Source organism: Neofelis nebulosa, chromosome 10, assembly GCF_028018385.1.
Source record: "Neofelis nebulosa isolate mNeoNeb1 chromosome 10, mNeoNeb1.pri, whole genome shotgun sequence".
In the NCBI taxonomy this organism is placed as follows: Eukaryota; Metazoa; Chordata; class Mammalia; order Carnivora; family Felidae; genus Neofelis; species Neofelis nebulosa.
In genome coordinates this window covers 41,219,003-41,235,329 of record NC_080791.1, presented here as the reverse complement: position 1 = coordinate 41,235,329, position 16,327 = coordinate 41,219,003, and the positions used below count along the sequence as shown (strand labels likewise).

The 16,327-nt window shown below is 37.7% G+C and overlaps 1 long non-coding RNA gene across 2 annotated transcripts in view; it reads left to right on the top strand.

Annotated features, from left to right (window-relative positions):
* The first annotated feature begins 5,064 nt into the window (after nt 1-5,064).
* Nucleotides 5,065-16,327, top strand: part of LOC131488566 (uncharacterized) — a 33,928-nt gene continuing 22,665 nt past the window's right edge. For both annotated transcript variants that reach the window (XR_009250250.1, XR_009250251.1), the window contains exons 1-2: nt 5,065-5,344; nt 5,644-5,777. This is a non-coding gene — a long non-coding RNA (uncharacterized LOC131488566). The remainder of the gene's footprint in view (nt 5,345-5,643; nt 5,778-16,327) is intronic.

Sequence of the window (16,327 nt, the reverse complement as noted above, 5' to 3'; positions counted from 1 at the left end):
TCTCATCAGTATTTCTGTTGTTTTTGTAAAGCTGTAGCCAGGCAATGTCCCCTGTGCTTGCAAATAGCAGTTTTTAAAGGCCCCACAGAAATTCACCTCATTTAACTTAATTCCAAGAAAAGATTTGTTTCTGTCTGTAAATGTGTATGCTTTCATTTGTCTGTAGTGAACATTGGGTAACTAATGAGGTTTCTTTTTAGAGCTACATTCAGACTTACTTTAGAGATTAACTCACCCTAGGTTTATGGCACTATCTATTTTTGGGGGGAGGGCAGGGTTTAGATAGCATTTCTTCTATTGCAGTCACCAACTATCCATTTTACATGATGTTTAACTTGGGAGCTGCTTTCTATCTTTTTCAAATTTTGGAGGCATATAGCTGAGAGGGTAAATACAAAAAGAACCACAATGCGCTGAACACTTACCCTGTGCCGGGTAGTTACATATATAACCTTGGGTGATATTAAGTAACACCATAATCTTTTTTTTTTTTTTTAATTTTTTTTTAATGTTTATTTATTTTTGAGACAGAGAGAGACAGAGCATGAACGGGGGAGGGTCAGAGAGAGGGAGACACAGAATCCGAAACAGGCTCCAGGCTCTGACCGTCAGCACAGAGCCCGACGCGGGGCTTGAACTCACGGACCGCGAGATTGTGACCTAGCCGAAGTCGGCCGCTTAACCGACTGAGCCACCCAGGCGCCCCACCATAATCTTTTTTAAAGATAAAGTTAGGGTATGTCAAATAACATAATCAATGTTAGAAAGCTAGTAAGAGTAGAGCTGATATTTAGACCCAGATCTTTTCTAGGTTTGTTCAAAGTATGTGCTCCTATTGAAGACTCTATATTTATTAAATATAAATTCTTAAAAGAAGCTTATTTTGAGCATGATTATTAAATTAAGTACCTAGTCTCCTTTGCAGTACTGTTGTGAGAGTAAAATAAAATTTAAGTATGAAAGTACTTTGAAAGAATTTTAAAATGGTACACAAATGTGAAATGTTTTATTGTCTGTTACTGCATTATACATATCATTGTAAGATTTGAATTTCTATATTAAAATCTAAGGGTCATGTGTGAGTATGCAACTCTACATCGTGAAGCTCCCCAGTTCATTACAGTTGACCCTTGGACAGCACAGATTTGAATCATGCAGATCATCTTATACATGGATTTTTTTCAATAAATACAGTACCGTAAATGGATTTCTTCTTCTTTATGATTTTTGTAAGGACATTTTCTTTAGCTAACTTTATCGTAAGACTATAGCACATAATATATATGACATACAAAATATGTGTTAACCGATTATTTATGTTATCGGCAAGGCTTCTAGTCGACAGTAAGGTATTAGTAGCTAAGTTTGGGGGGCCAGAAGTTATGTGTGGATTTTCAGCTGCACTGGGATTGGCATTCCTAATTCCCACATTGTTCAAAAGTGAACTTAACATTCAACAATGATTTTTAATCAAGTGGAAAGCCAAAAAGTGCTTTGATAAAAGTCCCTCAGATGTAAAACACTTTACCGAAATTCATTAACAAATGACATTCTAAATTAAACTTGAGCTCATAACATTCCTATCCTAGTATAAGAAATTATTCTTATACCATACATATATAGCACCTTCCTATTAGCTATGTGAAACCATCCATTTGGAGATCCTACAGTGGTCTTGTGGTCTTGTGACCTGCAAACAGGTATTTCAAAGAAGACACATAGAGAAAATAGTTTTTTCCTATGTCTTTTTTATTTATTTATTTTTTAATGTTTATTTATTTTTGAGACAGAGAGAGACATAGCATGAATGGGGGAGGGTCAGAGAGAAAGGGAGACACAGAATCCGAAACAGGCTCCAGGCTCTGAGCGGTCAGTACAGAGCCCGACGTGGGGCTCGAACTCACGGACCGTGAGATCATGACCTGAGCTGAAGTCGGACGCCCAACTGACTGAGCCACCCAGGCACCCAGGTTTTTTCCTATGTCTTAAGAAACAGCCTCAGACTTTATGAAATGATCAACCACCTCCAAACACAGATAAGAACAGTCCCTTCATTCGTTACCCCAGCCTGAATCCTCAGCCAATAAAGTACAGCCTCATCATGCTTGATCCTATTTCATTAATGCCTCTCTCTCCGTCTCTCTCTCTCCTCATTTCAGCACTTTATCCTTCCAGAAAATGACGTTTGCTATTTCAACACTTGATGCTAATTATATTTTTCATGTTGTGTTAGTTCTACTTCCTCTGGCTTGTCAGTGAGAAACTATTTTAAAACATACTGCATTATAAACCATGAATATTTTTCTAAGCATCAACTGCCGGTATAGCACAATGAAAACATCACTATAATGGGAAGAGCCTAGTACTGTTTCATTATTAAGAAGGTAAACAACTCAGGAAGTCGAATGCAGTACTGAGGAATATTTAAGTAAAGCTTAATTCCTTCAGTAGGATGTTTAGCAAACTGCAGACAAATTATCTTCTCTATCTTATTTTTAACTTAATGATTTGCAAGGATATTGTCACCTAACTCTTGCCCATACTTTGTCCTCACTGGTGGTTGGGGTGTTCATCTTACTTTTGTTTGTATTTTTAGAGGTGCTTGGACACCTGCCAGATCAGATATTACATGGTGAGATGTGTCATGGAGGCTTCTGGTGCTCTATAAATTATAAATACAAAGGAAATAATAATAATATGTGACCCTTATATCAGAATAACAAAGGCAGTTCTCTTGCTGACACTCTGTTAAAGTGGTAGAAACAAAGTTGGGGTTGCAGAGATGAGAAGTGCCACCTCTTTCTGAGGAGTATGTCTAATCCAAAAGACCTATTGAGGGACTACCTGTTGAGCAATGTTGGCATATTGGTCTGGGAAACTTTACGATTCCCTTGAAGCCAATGCAAATGCAGAAAAATAGCAAAGAAAAATAAGGGAAAATGTGACTATACCTGACAGTTCTCTTGTCAGGAAGTAGAGACTGAGGCACAGATTTGGATGCAATCTGTAAGTCAGAGAAGGAAGCAGAATGGAAGAGAGAAGCAAGCAAGGACATGGTGTCAAGTGAAGTCTAGCAATGGCCTGATGTGTTAGGGTTAGGCGAGACTCTAGAACAAAACCTGGCAGGATTTTTCAGTAAAGGGCCAGCTAGCCTTTCTTGCAACTACTCAGCTCTGCCATTGTAGCATGAGAGCAGCCACAGACAATAAAACAAATGAGCCTGGCTTTGTTCTAATAAAACTTTACCTACAAAAACAGTCAGTGGGCCAGATTTGGCCCCAGAGACCATAGTTTGATGATTCATTCTCTGAAGTATAAATCACACCACAGAATTGTCTGACCACCCCAGAGGAAGGAGTTTGGCCTTTACTACTCTGTACCCACCGGTCATCAGCTGTGGAGCCAGGGCAGGGGTGCTGCCTCACCCCCCAAGGTGGTTCTCTCAACTAGGATAGTAGTTCCCAAACTTCATTCTGAATCAGAATCACATGCAGTTCTTTAGAAAGCACATTTCTGGGCCTCACACATTAGAGTGATTCAGCAGTTCTGGATGAGAGTCTGAGAATTTGCATTCTGTAGCAAGTTTCCCAGGGAGGTTAATGCTACTTTTTGGGAACCACTGAGATCACCAAGTTCAGACAGTTCTCCAGACAAGGGGCAGTTGTGAGCTGTTTTCAACCAACACTCAAAACAGCTAGAGGCCTGATGCACTGAGAGTAGCACAGTAGGACATCAACAGCATCTGGAACAACACTTTGACAACTTCGCATCAGGAAAGATACAGGCCTTTTAAAATGTACCTCTGATAAGGAAATGTTTATTCATGTCCGTTCTCTTTTTGATGAGGCTGCTCACTCTCAAGCTGCCTTTGCCTAGCCTATTCTGACCCAGTTATTTCTTACTACTAAGTTATATCCGTCTGACTATGTTACTTATTTATGTGTGTTTTCCACCATGTGTTTACTGATGCACTCACTGATATTGGTTGGCATACTGATCTTTGTTAAATTCTAATCTCCTTGAGAGCACAGACCATGTTTTCTCCTAATTTTATAGCTATCAAGGGAAAAGAATTCTATGCACTTCACGACTGCTTTGAATCAATATTTCCCTAGGGAAAATGAAACTCGTAGCACATAGAAAATAAGAATTTCTTTATTTAATTCGTCTCCAAACTTCTTATTCTTAACCTATATTTCTGTTATCATACAATATTTTCCCAGGGGTGCCTGGGTACCTCAGTCAGTTACGTGCCTGACTCTTGATTTCTGCTCAGGTCATGATATCATGGTCGTGAGATTGAGCCCCATGTCAGATTCCATACTGAGCATAGAACCTGCTTAAGATTTTTTCCCTCCTTGTCCCTCCACCCCTCCCCTGCTGGCATGAGCATGCATGCTTACTGGCTCAAAAAATTAAAATTAAAATAAATTAAAATATATTACCAGACAATTTACATGAAGATTATAAACATTGACTCTCTCACTAAATTTGTCCTTATACATAATATGGCCCAAGGACTAATGCCTGCCTGTGAGCACTCTAAGTCTGGCTCATGGTTTCATTGTTAGAAGACCAAAGCTGAAAAAAAACCTCTTAATTTGTGCCTTATGAAGTCAGTTGTCTGAAACACATGATTTTGAGGGCAAAGAATAGATCACTGTGTGGTGAACTGTGTATCTAAATCTCGATTTTATCTTTCTTGCTATCCTTGAAGACAAAGTCGAGAAATGAGGCTTGCAGTTCTGACTAGTTAACTACTTACCCAGTTTCTAGAGTGAAGTTAAGTCTACCTAAAGGATAATGATTGATGGAGTTATTTCAACCTTAAGTGTTCAAATAATAACACACAAACACAGTAGGCCAAGAAGTAAATACTGAGGCAGGATGCTGGCTCATTTGGCCAGAGCAAGAGATGGGGAGTTGAGGGGCTAAATAAAATGTGGAATATTATATACTATCAATCAAAGCAATAAAAACTACAGTAGCAGATCCAAACCAAAATGTTTTGAGAAGCACTGAGGGTCAAATATCAGGCAAATGAACTAAAAACATCAAGTGAGTAAGAGCTAGATCATAAGCCACAGGTGAAGCCAAGATTCAAATAAAAAACCAGTAGAATTAGAACTCAAGAGGTCATAAAGGAAGGCTAGACATAAGTGATGACCAAAAGAAAATAAGTACTCGTGACATGTGCAGCTTTTCTTTAGGTACGAAGGCCTAAATGAAAAGCCAAGCCAAAGGCATTATTTGCAGTGCTGAACATCAGCATATATACTTTACAATCCAGCAATACCACTTACAGATGTATAAGCTAGAGAAACTTACCAAGGTGCACCAACAGGTATGATTAAGAGTGTTCAAAGCAAGGTTATTCGTAAAAATAAATAACTAGAAACAATCTGAATGCCTATTCACGGGAAAATGGATAAATGATGCTACATTCACATAACAGAATATTATACATCAGGGGAAATAAATGAACTGCAGCTACATGCAATAATATAAATGAATCTTAAAAATAAAATGCTGAGTAAAGAAAGCATATAAATCCTGCTTCCACTTAAGCTGTTGTTCCTGTCCTGATGACAATAACAAAAACCAGATAGTATACAAAATCATAACTTTTCTTGAACCCTTCAGGGAGCTGAGGTCACGAGGCAACCACAAGAACTGAATTTCAGAAAGAGACAAGCCCTTCCAAGGAGAAATAAGACATGGAAATTATTTTACCTTTGCCAGAGCACAAGCAAAACACAGAGCTGCTACAAAAAAAGGTAAGAAGAAATTAGCTAAAGTATTAACAAATTTCTAAAGGCCACATATGGGCAGCATATAAGTTTAGAATAAGTAATAATTAAAAGAAAGTAATCTGCTTGGATTAAGGCACAAAGCACCATCCATTTCCCTTGACCTGTCTTTTATAAAAAGTAAAAGCCTGGGACACCTGGATGGCTGAGTTGGTTAAGGGTCCAATTCTTGATTTTGACTCAGGTCACAATCTCAATGGTTTGTGAGATCGAGCCCCATGTTGGGTTGACAGCGTGGTGCCTGCTTGGGATTCTCTCTCTCCCTCTGTCTCTGCCCCTCCCAGTTCATGTTCTCTCTCTCTCTCTCTCTCTCTCTCTCAATAAATAAATAAACATTTTTAAAAAGGTAAAAACTTTAAACCACTTGGGGAAGGGCAGCAAACCCTCTGTTCCTTGGGGTCACAAGGGAAGAGATAGAAGCAAAACCCATCCTTCTTTGAAGGAAGAATATAACACTTCCCTTCCTGCCACCAGAAACCTGCTGGGGGAAGAGGAGAAATAAGTTGTCTTCCCAGGAGAGAAAAAGGAAAATCTTTATGTCCAGGGTCCTGCACCAATATACAGCAGAGGTCTGCTACGCTAGGGAAAGGTCAGGAAACCCTTCTGCCTAAAACCTGCCACAGACACAAGACAGAGTGTAGTTGCCACAAGTGGAATTGGCAGGCACACTATTCACACCCCATCCTCAAGGTCCAGGCACATAGATCCTGGCTAAAGATGAGACTGGCCCAAGAAAACCAAAATATCCCCCAGCCCCACAACAAACCTAGCAACAAGTAACAAGCAATAGCAATCTACCCCTAAGGAAGGGAAAAGAGAGTAGAAAGAGAACTTTGTAATATAAGCATACAGGGACTGCTAAAAGCTGAGAGTAGAGATGAGGCACAGGAAATAACCCTCCAGTACTCCAGGCCACACAGTAAGATGAAGGTAATGGCTGTTCACTGCTGGAGGAACTCAAAGCCTATGGTGTGCTAATAGTAACTATAGCAGCCATGGCACAGAAACCCAATTGAACTAGTGACTAGGTTGACTCAACCCCCAACACTAATAGTCTGAGAAGATCCAAGTCCATTTCCAGGAATAAATGCTATTGACTCCAGTCTCTGCTGTCTACAAATGATGTAGCACATTCAATCAAAAATTATTGGCTGGCTGTGGGTAGAGCATGCGACTACTCTCGATCTTGGGGTTGTGACTTTGAGCCCCACATTGGGTATAGAGATTACTTAAAAAGAAAAAATATATATATTAAAAAAATTATGAGACAGACCAAAACAACAACAAAAAAGAACTATTGTCAAGAGATAAAGTAATAAATAGGATCAGAGAAAATTCAGGTGTGAGAACTCCTAGACAACATCTTTGATTAATATGCTAAAAAATCTAACAGAAAGGTTGAGAACATAGATTTAAAAATGAGGGATTGTAGGGGCACCTGGGTAGCTCAGTCAGTTAGGTGTCTGACTAAGGCTCAGGTCATGGTCTCGCAGTTTGTGAGTTTGAGCCCCACGTCAGGCTCTGTGCTGATAGCTCAGATCCTGGAGTCTGCTTTGGATTCTGTGTCTCCCTCTCTCTCTGCCCCTGCCTCCACACCTTGTGCTCTCTCACTCAAAAATAAATAAATGTTAGAAATAGGGGATTGTATGTACCAGAGAGATGGAAACTATTAAAAATGTCAAATATAAAAGCTATAAATAAAATTTTGATATCAGAGATAATTCTTTCAACAGACATATCAGGACATGGTATATGGCTGAGGGAAGAACCAGTGAACTTGGAGATAGGTCAAGAGAAATTAGCCAAACTTAAGACAAGGATGAGAGGGAGAGAATCAGAGCAGAATATCTAAGAGCACTGGTAGAATATCAAATAGTCTAACATATATGTAGTTGGAGTTCTGAATGACAATTGCAGACTTCTCTTCAGAAATATTGTGACCTAGAGAATATTGAGACCTATGATAGAATATCATAATTAAAGTGCTGAAAGAAAACAGTCTGTCAGCCCAGAATTCTACACTCAGCAAAGTTACCCATCAAAAAGGAAGGTGCCTGGCTGGCTCAGTCAGAAGAGCATGACACTCTTGATCTCAGGGTCATGAGGTCAAGCCCCACATTGGGTTTAGAGATCACTTAAATAAAAACTTTAAAAAAAAGGAAGGCAAAACAAAGACTTTTCCAGAAAACCAAAAGCTAAAATAACGCCAGTAGATTTGGATGGCGGTAATTTTAAACAAAGTTCTTTAGGCAGAAGGAAGATGGTATCAGATGCAAATTTGGATCTGTGTGAAGAAATGTAAAGCATCAGAAATGGTAAAAATGAGAGTAAATATAAAGACTTTTTTCCTTATTTTTAATAACTTTACATATATATATTGTTTAAAGCATGAAAAGTAGCAATATACTGAAGGGTTTGCAGCACATGAGAACTAAAATGTATGACAACAATAGTGCAAAGAGTGGGAGGGAAGAAATTGTTATACGGTTCATACACTCAATGTGAAGTAATATAATATTATGTGAAGATACACTATAATGAGTTAAAGACTTATATTTTAAACCTTACAATTATCACCAAACACATTATAAAGGTGATTTAACTAAAAAAAAGTGGAAGGGAAGTACAATCCAAAAAATGTTTGATTAATCCAAAAGAAGTCAGGAAAACGAATGGATAAAGAAGATGTGGTTTATATATACAATGGAATACTACTTGGCAATGAGAAGGAATGAAATCTGGCCATTCGCAGCAACATGGATGGAACTGGATGGTATTATGCTAAATGAAATAAGCCAGGCAGAGAAAGACAGATACCATATGTTTTCACTCATGTGGATCTTGAGAACCATAACAGAAGACATTGTGGGAGGGGAAGGGGAAAAAAAAAAAGTTACAAAGAGGGAGGGAGGCAAACCATAAGAGACTCTTAAGGACTGAAGACAAACCAAGGGTAGATGGGGGTGGGGGAGAGGGGAAAGTCAGTGATGGGCAGGGAGGAGGGCACTTGTTGGGATGAGGACTGGGTGTTGTATGGAAACCAATTTGACAATAATATTAAAAAAAAAAAAGTGAGGAAAAGCAGAAAAAAAAAAGAACAAAGAACAGATCAGACAAATAGAAAGTAAGATAGTTTATTTAAATCAAACCATACCAATAATTACATAATGTAAATTGAATGCTCTAAGAATAATGTACAAAAATTTAACTATAACATGATAGCATTTTTATAAACCTCAAAAATGAGCCAAACTAAATAATACCATTTCTAAGGATATATTTATATGTATAAGTATTTATTTATTTATTTTAATTTTTTTAACGTTTATTTATTATTGAGACAGAGAGAGACAGAGCATGAACGGGGGAGGGGCAGAGAGAGAGGGAGACAGAATCAGAAGCAGGCTCCAGGCTCTGAGCCATCAGCCCAGAGCCTGACGCGGGGCTCAAACTCACGGACTGCGAGATCGTGACCTGAGCTGAAGTTGGACGCCCAACCGACTGAGCCACCCAGGCACCCTGTATAAGTATTTAAAATATAGGGTCAACTGAGTGGCTCAGTCAGTTAAGCATCCAACTCTTGATTTTGGCACAGGTCATGATCCCACAGGCTTGGGATTAGGCCCATAACCGAGCTCTGTGCTGAGCACAGAGCCTGCTTAAGATATTCTCTCTCTCTCTCTCCCTCTCTCTCTCTCTCTCTCTCTCTCTCTCTCTCTCTCTCTCTCCCCCTCCCTCTCTCCCCCTCCCCCTCCCTCCCTCCCTTCCTACCTCCCTCCTTCTGCCTCTCTCCCCAGCTTATGCTCTCTCTCTCTAAAAAAATAAAATAAAATAAAATAAAATAAAATAAAATAAAATAAAATATGAATAACAAAATTCACAGCAGAGATTACTTACAGAAAGAGACCAAGAACACAGAATTTGAAGGAATAACAGCAGCTTCAGTGTTACGATAAAATTCTGGTTCTTAAATTGGGTGTTGAGTATAGATTACATTATTATGCTTTGATACTCATATGCTTTCTTATATTTTGTAATGTGTATTAAATAAAATATTTTCAAACAGAAGATTGCATAAACAACTAAATATAGGAAGGGACCTCAAAGTAAGGTAGACTGATTTTCAAAAAGTAAAAAAAGAAAACGTTTTTAAAATTTTTTTTTTTTTTTTTAACGTTTATTTATTTTTGAGACAGAGAGAGACAGAGCATGAACGGGGGAGGGTCTGAGAGAGAGGGAGACACAGAATCGGAAACAGGCTCCAGGCTCCGAGCCATCAGCCCAGAGCCTGACGCGGGGCTCGAACTCACGGACCGCGAGATCGTGACCTGGCTGAAGTCGGACGCTTAACCGACTGCGCCACCCAGGCGCCCCAAGAAAGCGTTTTTAAAACTATACTAAAGTGACAGGTCCCATAAGAATTTAGTTCAACAAAAAAATTTTTGAACATATATTCTGTCTGCAGGATGCTGAGCTATGCAGTGGATATAAAATTATGAGTAAGACAGCATTCCCAATTTGGACCGCTTACAGCATAGTGAACAGTTTGTTGTCAAATCTCTATCTGAATATAATACGTGGTTTGAACATACCTTAAAATGCCCCAGTGGTGGGAGCACAAAGAGGGAGTCAGTGAAGATACAGATGAGATAAATTGGCCATGATTTGATAATTTTTGAAACTCTGTAATAGGTATGAGGTGTTAATCTATTTTTCCACATCTATATATGTTTGAAATTTTTCCTAAAAAATGGTTTTATTTTGTTTGTTTTACAAAACTATCTGGTTCCATACTTCTAAACTAAAAATAAGATGAGGAATTGGTGAACTTTTTGATCAACAATGAAAAAACGAGGTGATAGTTTCATGATTCCAAAGTTCTTGACAGGCTAGAACAATAGGCTAAATAAAAAAAGAAGAAACATAATAGAGATGCAAGAAAAAGAAACAAAAGACATACTCATTGGAAAGGAAGACATAAAACTGTCTCTACTTGCAAATGACATGATTATCTATGTAAAAAATCTCAAAGAAGCTTCAAAAAAGCTATTAATTAGAGAGTAGCAAAGTTGAAGAATACAGTGTTAATATAAAATGTAATCATTTCTGCATACTAGCAGTGAATAATCAGAAATTTAAATGTTTTGAATTACCATTTTTAATAGCACCCCAAAAATGAAATATTTATGTACAAATCTTGCAAAATAAGTGCAAGATCTATTTGCTGAAAACTGCAAAAGATTGTTGAAAGAAATCAGAGAAGATCTAAATAAATGGAGAGATACACCAGTTCACAGATTGAAAGATTTGAAATTGTCAATAAGCCAATCCTCCACAATCTGATCTGTAGATTCAAACATAATCCTAGTCAAAATCCCATAATTTTTTTTTTTTTAGAAATTGACAAACTCATTCTAAAACTTATATAGATAGGCAAATAAACTAGAGTACTCAAAAACAGTTTTGAGAAAAGAGAACAAAGTTGGAAGTTTGATGTTACCCGAATTCCAAACTTACTATAAGAGTATATCTTTAGGTTCTGGTACCAATTCCAGTGTGGGTGTCGAGGGTCCCCACACATACAGCTAGCAGTGTTCTAACACCAGCTGAGTAGCCTACAATTTAACCCAACTCTGACAGTCTCTACCCAGAGATAGCATCAGACCCCACAGATTGAGAGGTCAGTCCTACAAGACTGCCCCACACATGCACTTCAGACACCAGTCACAAGCCCAGATTGCTACCTATACTTCTGACCAACTGGCTATAAATAAGAGAGTCTCAAGACCCCCTCCTAAGGTTTGATTAATTTACTGGAATGGTTTACAGAATTCAAAGAAACATTTTTCTTACTAGAAATATCAGAGAGACATTTTACTTATGTCTTACTTTACTAGATCATTAGATCAGATGCATAGGGCAAGGTGTGGAAAGCGTATGGAGCTGGAGGTGTGGCACTATCCCAGCTCCACGTGTTCACCAACTCAGAACATCTCCAAGCCCAGTCCTTTTGGGCTTTTTTGAAGGTTTCATTACAGAGGCATGATTGATTGAATAATTGGCCATTGGCAACTGATTGAACTTCCAGCCTCTCGCCTCCCTGGAGGTGTCTGGGGCGGGACTGAAAATTCTAACTCTCTAAATGATATGATTGGTTTCTGTGGTGACCAGCCTTCATCCTCAGGTGACCTAGGGGCATTCCACAAGCCACCTCATTAACATAACAAAAGACACCTTTATCATTCTCAACACTTAGGAAATTCCAAGGATTTGGGAAGCTGTGAGCCAAGAACTATGGAGGAAAACAAAACATGCATAAGAAATATGTTTTAGTCCTTTAAATGACCAAATATATGTTTTTATAAATCAAAATATCATACTATCAAAGTCAAGAGAGTCTGATGAGAGAGTACAGACATAGTATAAATAAATGGAACAGAAGAGTCCAGAAATAGAAGCACACACATAGTATCAATTTTTTATGAAGGTGTAAAGACAATTCAGTGGAGAAGGGAAAGTTATTTCAACAAATGGTGCTGAGACAATTGGATAATGGGAAAAATTGGATAAAAATGCGTTATGTTTTAAATGAACCTCAATCCATACTTCTCACTCTACATAAAAATTAACTCAAAATGAATCATGACCTAAATGTCAAACCTAAAACTATAAAATTTCTACAGGAACACATAAAGGAAAAGCTTTGCATTCTTGAAGTTAAACATGAATTTCTTAGATATAACACCCCAAGCACAGCTCATAAAAGAAAACATTTGAAAAATTGGAACTTCATCAAAATTAAGAACATTTACTCTTCAAAAGAAAGTATCAGGAGAATGAAAAGATAAGCCACAAAAAGGGAGAAACTGTTTATAAATCACATTTCTAATAAAGAGCATATCCAAATTATGTAAAGAACTTTTAAAATCCAATAATAAATGGAGGAGATATTTGAACAGACACTTCATCAAAGAAGATATAAAGATTTCAAATAAATACATGAAAAGATGCTCAATATCAATAGTCACTAGAGACAAAATAAAAACCACAGTAAGATACAACTATATACCTATTAGAATCAAATTGAATTTTTTAAAAAATCTGAAAATACCAAGTGCCGACATGGATGTAGACTAACAGGAACTCTCATACATTGCAGAGAGGAATGCGAAAGAGTTCAGCCACTTTCTGGAAACATTTTGGCAATTCCTTGCAAATTCAACATACACTTAACAAGTAACATAGAAATCCCACTACAGGATATTTCTCCAAGTGAATGAAAACCTATGTTCAAACAAAAAGAAGGGCAAAAATGGTTATAACAGCTTTATCTGTAATTGCCAAAATCTAGAAATAGCACAAGTGTCTCTCTACTGGGGAATGGATACACTTGATTATAGTATATCTGTATGATGGGATAATAGCAATGAAAAGGAACAAACACTGGGTACATTCAACAAGCTGTAACTGAGTCTCCGATGCATTATACTGAATGAGAGAAGCCATAGTCAAAAGCCTTTATACTAAATGATTTCACTGAAATGACATTCTTGCAAAGGCAAAACTATAGGGGCAGAAAACAGCAGTGGTTGCCAGAGGTGGGAGTGGGAGGCTAGTTGGCTACATAACTGTGGTGGGGAATGTTTTGGAGCAATTAAAGTTTTCTTTATCTAGATTGTGGTAGTGGTTACATGGCTACATAAATTTGTCAAAACGTGCAGAACTGTACCATAAAAACAGCAACCTTTACTATAATGAAATTATGCCTAATTTTTTTTCTGTAAAAAAAATCCCCCTCCCAAAATATAGTAGGGATAACTATAAAATATTTAGATTCACAAAATTCATAAATACAAACATGAAGAAGATATGATTTAATGTACATCCATGTAGAAAAGCACAAGAAATAATTGTAAAATCTATATGGATAAACACCTGGCATGGTTGACCAAGAGTCAGTTAACTCTTAAGAGATACACAGATTTCAAAATAAGGCAGGGACAAGTACCCTATTATTCTGTACTACTGAGACTCATCTGAGGCATTAATCCAAATCTAGGCCCAGGTGGTAGGAGGGATATGAACCAAATACCACTATCTACAATAGAATGGCCTTTTTCCAGCCAGTGTGAATTCACCATCACTGTGTTCAAGTAGAGAACACTGAAATCAATTTCCAAGTGACTTAATAAGCCAGAACTTTAGGAATTGTTTGCTCCCTCCTCCCCAAAAAGTATCAATAAAGCACCTACTGTGGGCCAAGGACTGTATAGTCATGGTAATACGACAGTAAACAGATAGATGTGTTTCCATCTTAGCAAAGACCTAGTTAAAGTTATGAAACTAAGTACTCTTTTCTCCAAACTGCAAAACCTATAGCTAGGAAAGTAGAAATGCAGAGAGCAATGCTTCCTATTTTATTTTAATTATGTCCAGGAAATTCTCAGGTGTTTTCGGTGGGAGGTATAGGAGAACCACTAGGGATAGTGCCAGATACTACTCAGGATTAGTAATTTCAGAGCTGTTACCACTCCTAAGCTCAGAGACAAGGAAAGACAGGATCACCAGGGAGTCCTGCAGAAGACCATCTTAAGAGCAGCAGTGACTTGTGTTTGAGAGGGATAATGAGCCCAAAGAGACTCCTCAGACAGACCTGGGGGAATAAACACCCTGAGCCCACCCTTCTGCCTGCTTCCCATCTCTAACTAGGACTCTCATTGGCCAAACCAACTCAAAGGCCCAGGGAATGGGGAGCAGATGATATTATCTATCTTAGAAAATGGTAAATGGCGGAGAGTTAAGGTAGAGAGCAAAGAAAAGGTAGCCAGCACACCAACTATGATGCTTTTCATTTCTCTTGGTTAACACTGCATGAGCTCTTTCCATCAAAAGACTTGATGCATCTCAGCTCTGGGAAGTTTTATTCTATTTCTTTTATACCTTCCTCCCTTTCTTACTTTTCCCTTTGCTTTCTGAATGCTTTATTTTCTCATTCTGCAGCACTTCACTTGTTGTTATCTTCACCAAACTGTAAACGTCTTGAGGGCAGAATCCACAAATTACTTACCTTTCTGTCTCCTACAGTACCCAGCACAATAGCTTGAACATGAATGATACTGGGAAAATGAGTTCTAAATTAAATTAAGTCTAAGCAATTTTCAGTTTCAGTGTTGGTTGCTGTACAATATTTTATCATGAGACTTTAGAAGAGAAAGGCTTGCAACAGCATTTACTTTTCTCTCTCTTCTGCAGTTTTGCTTTGATATCTGCACTGATACAGGGAAAAAAAAAACGGGGTTTTGTTAGATTTTTAATTAGGATTAGGAATGAATGTATATTCCCTTTATTCACTTAAAATGTACAATACATTAAAACATCTAGCTCTTTAATAAGAAAGTAGTAAACAAACAGTAATGACTAACAATTGAATTTACACCTAATTTTCAATATACTGGAATTTTTTTAAAAGACACTGCTGAGATTCTGTGTTACAATTTTAGGTTATCATGGTGCAATCCATGGGTAGAACCCTTCATCATCATTTTGTTGCTGTTGTTTACAATTTTGAGTTTTTCAATGCCAAGATATATTTAGTCGAGTTATTTCTATCAGAGGAAAATGGAACATGTAAATTCCCATACTGCTTGGAGTCAGAAAGACCAACTCCAACCCAAGCTGTGCATTCTAACTCTACCAACCACCAGCTGATTGAATATAGGCACAATATTACCCACAAACTTTACATTCCTTACCCACAAAATAATACCTTAGATTATTATGACAATTAATTGAGATAATTTTGAAAATACCTTACTAACAGTCACCATGCCAGGAAGACCTATCCTCACATATTTTACAGACTAATGGAGAAGATAGCCAATTAAAAAAGGAATTAAACTAAAAAAAATCTATAGAACATGCTAGATTGGGGAAATCTATGGATGTATGGGAGCAGAAAGTAAGAGAATATTATTTCAATGGAGATAGAATGTATAATAATGAATATAAAAAGTAGCCTAAGTCAGGAAAAGTATATTGGAGGCAGATGGAATCTAATGTGTCTGGCACTTGGTGGGTGCTCAAAAAATGGTAGCAAATATTATTCAAACACTTGATGCAGTACTGGGTGCCAATGCAACCAGTAGATTGGCTAAATGATACTCAGAAGCAATGAAGGAACCCCTGTCCTCCAACTGGGCATTCAAAGCCATTCTGTGGGGGGTTGTTCTTCCCCTGCCCATTAGATGAAATCTAGGCAGTCTCCATAACTTGTTCATTCCCTCTTAAATGATATGTACATACATACATACGTACATACTACATGCACTGGTTACTATAATCTCAAAAAATAGTCTTATTTCAGTAATTAATATGTCTGTTTCACTATAATAAAGTCATCCAAAGTCAAAACTTCTCTCTTCCTCATTCAGAAGGATGGGTGTTGGTTCACAACCTAGGGAGTTCCAGGGTAAAATTGGAAACCAAGCAACCCCTGTGTACTTAGGGCAAGGAAACAC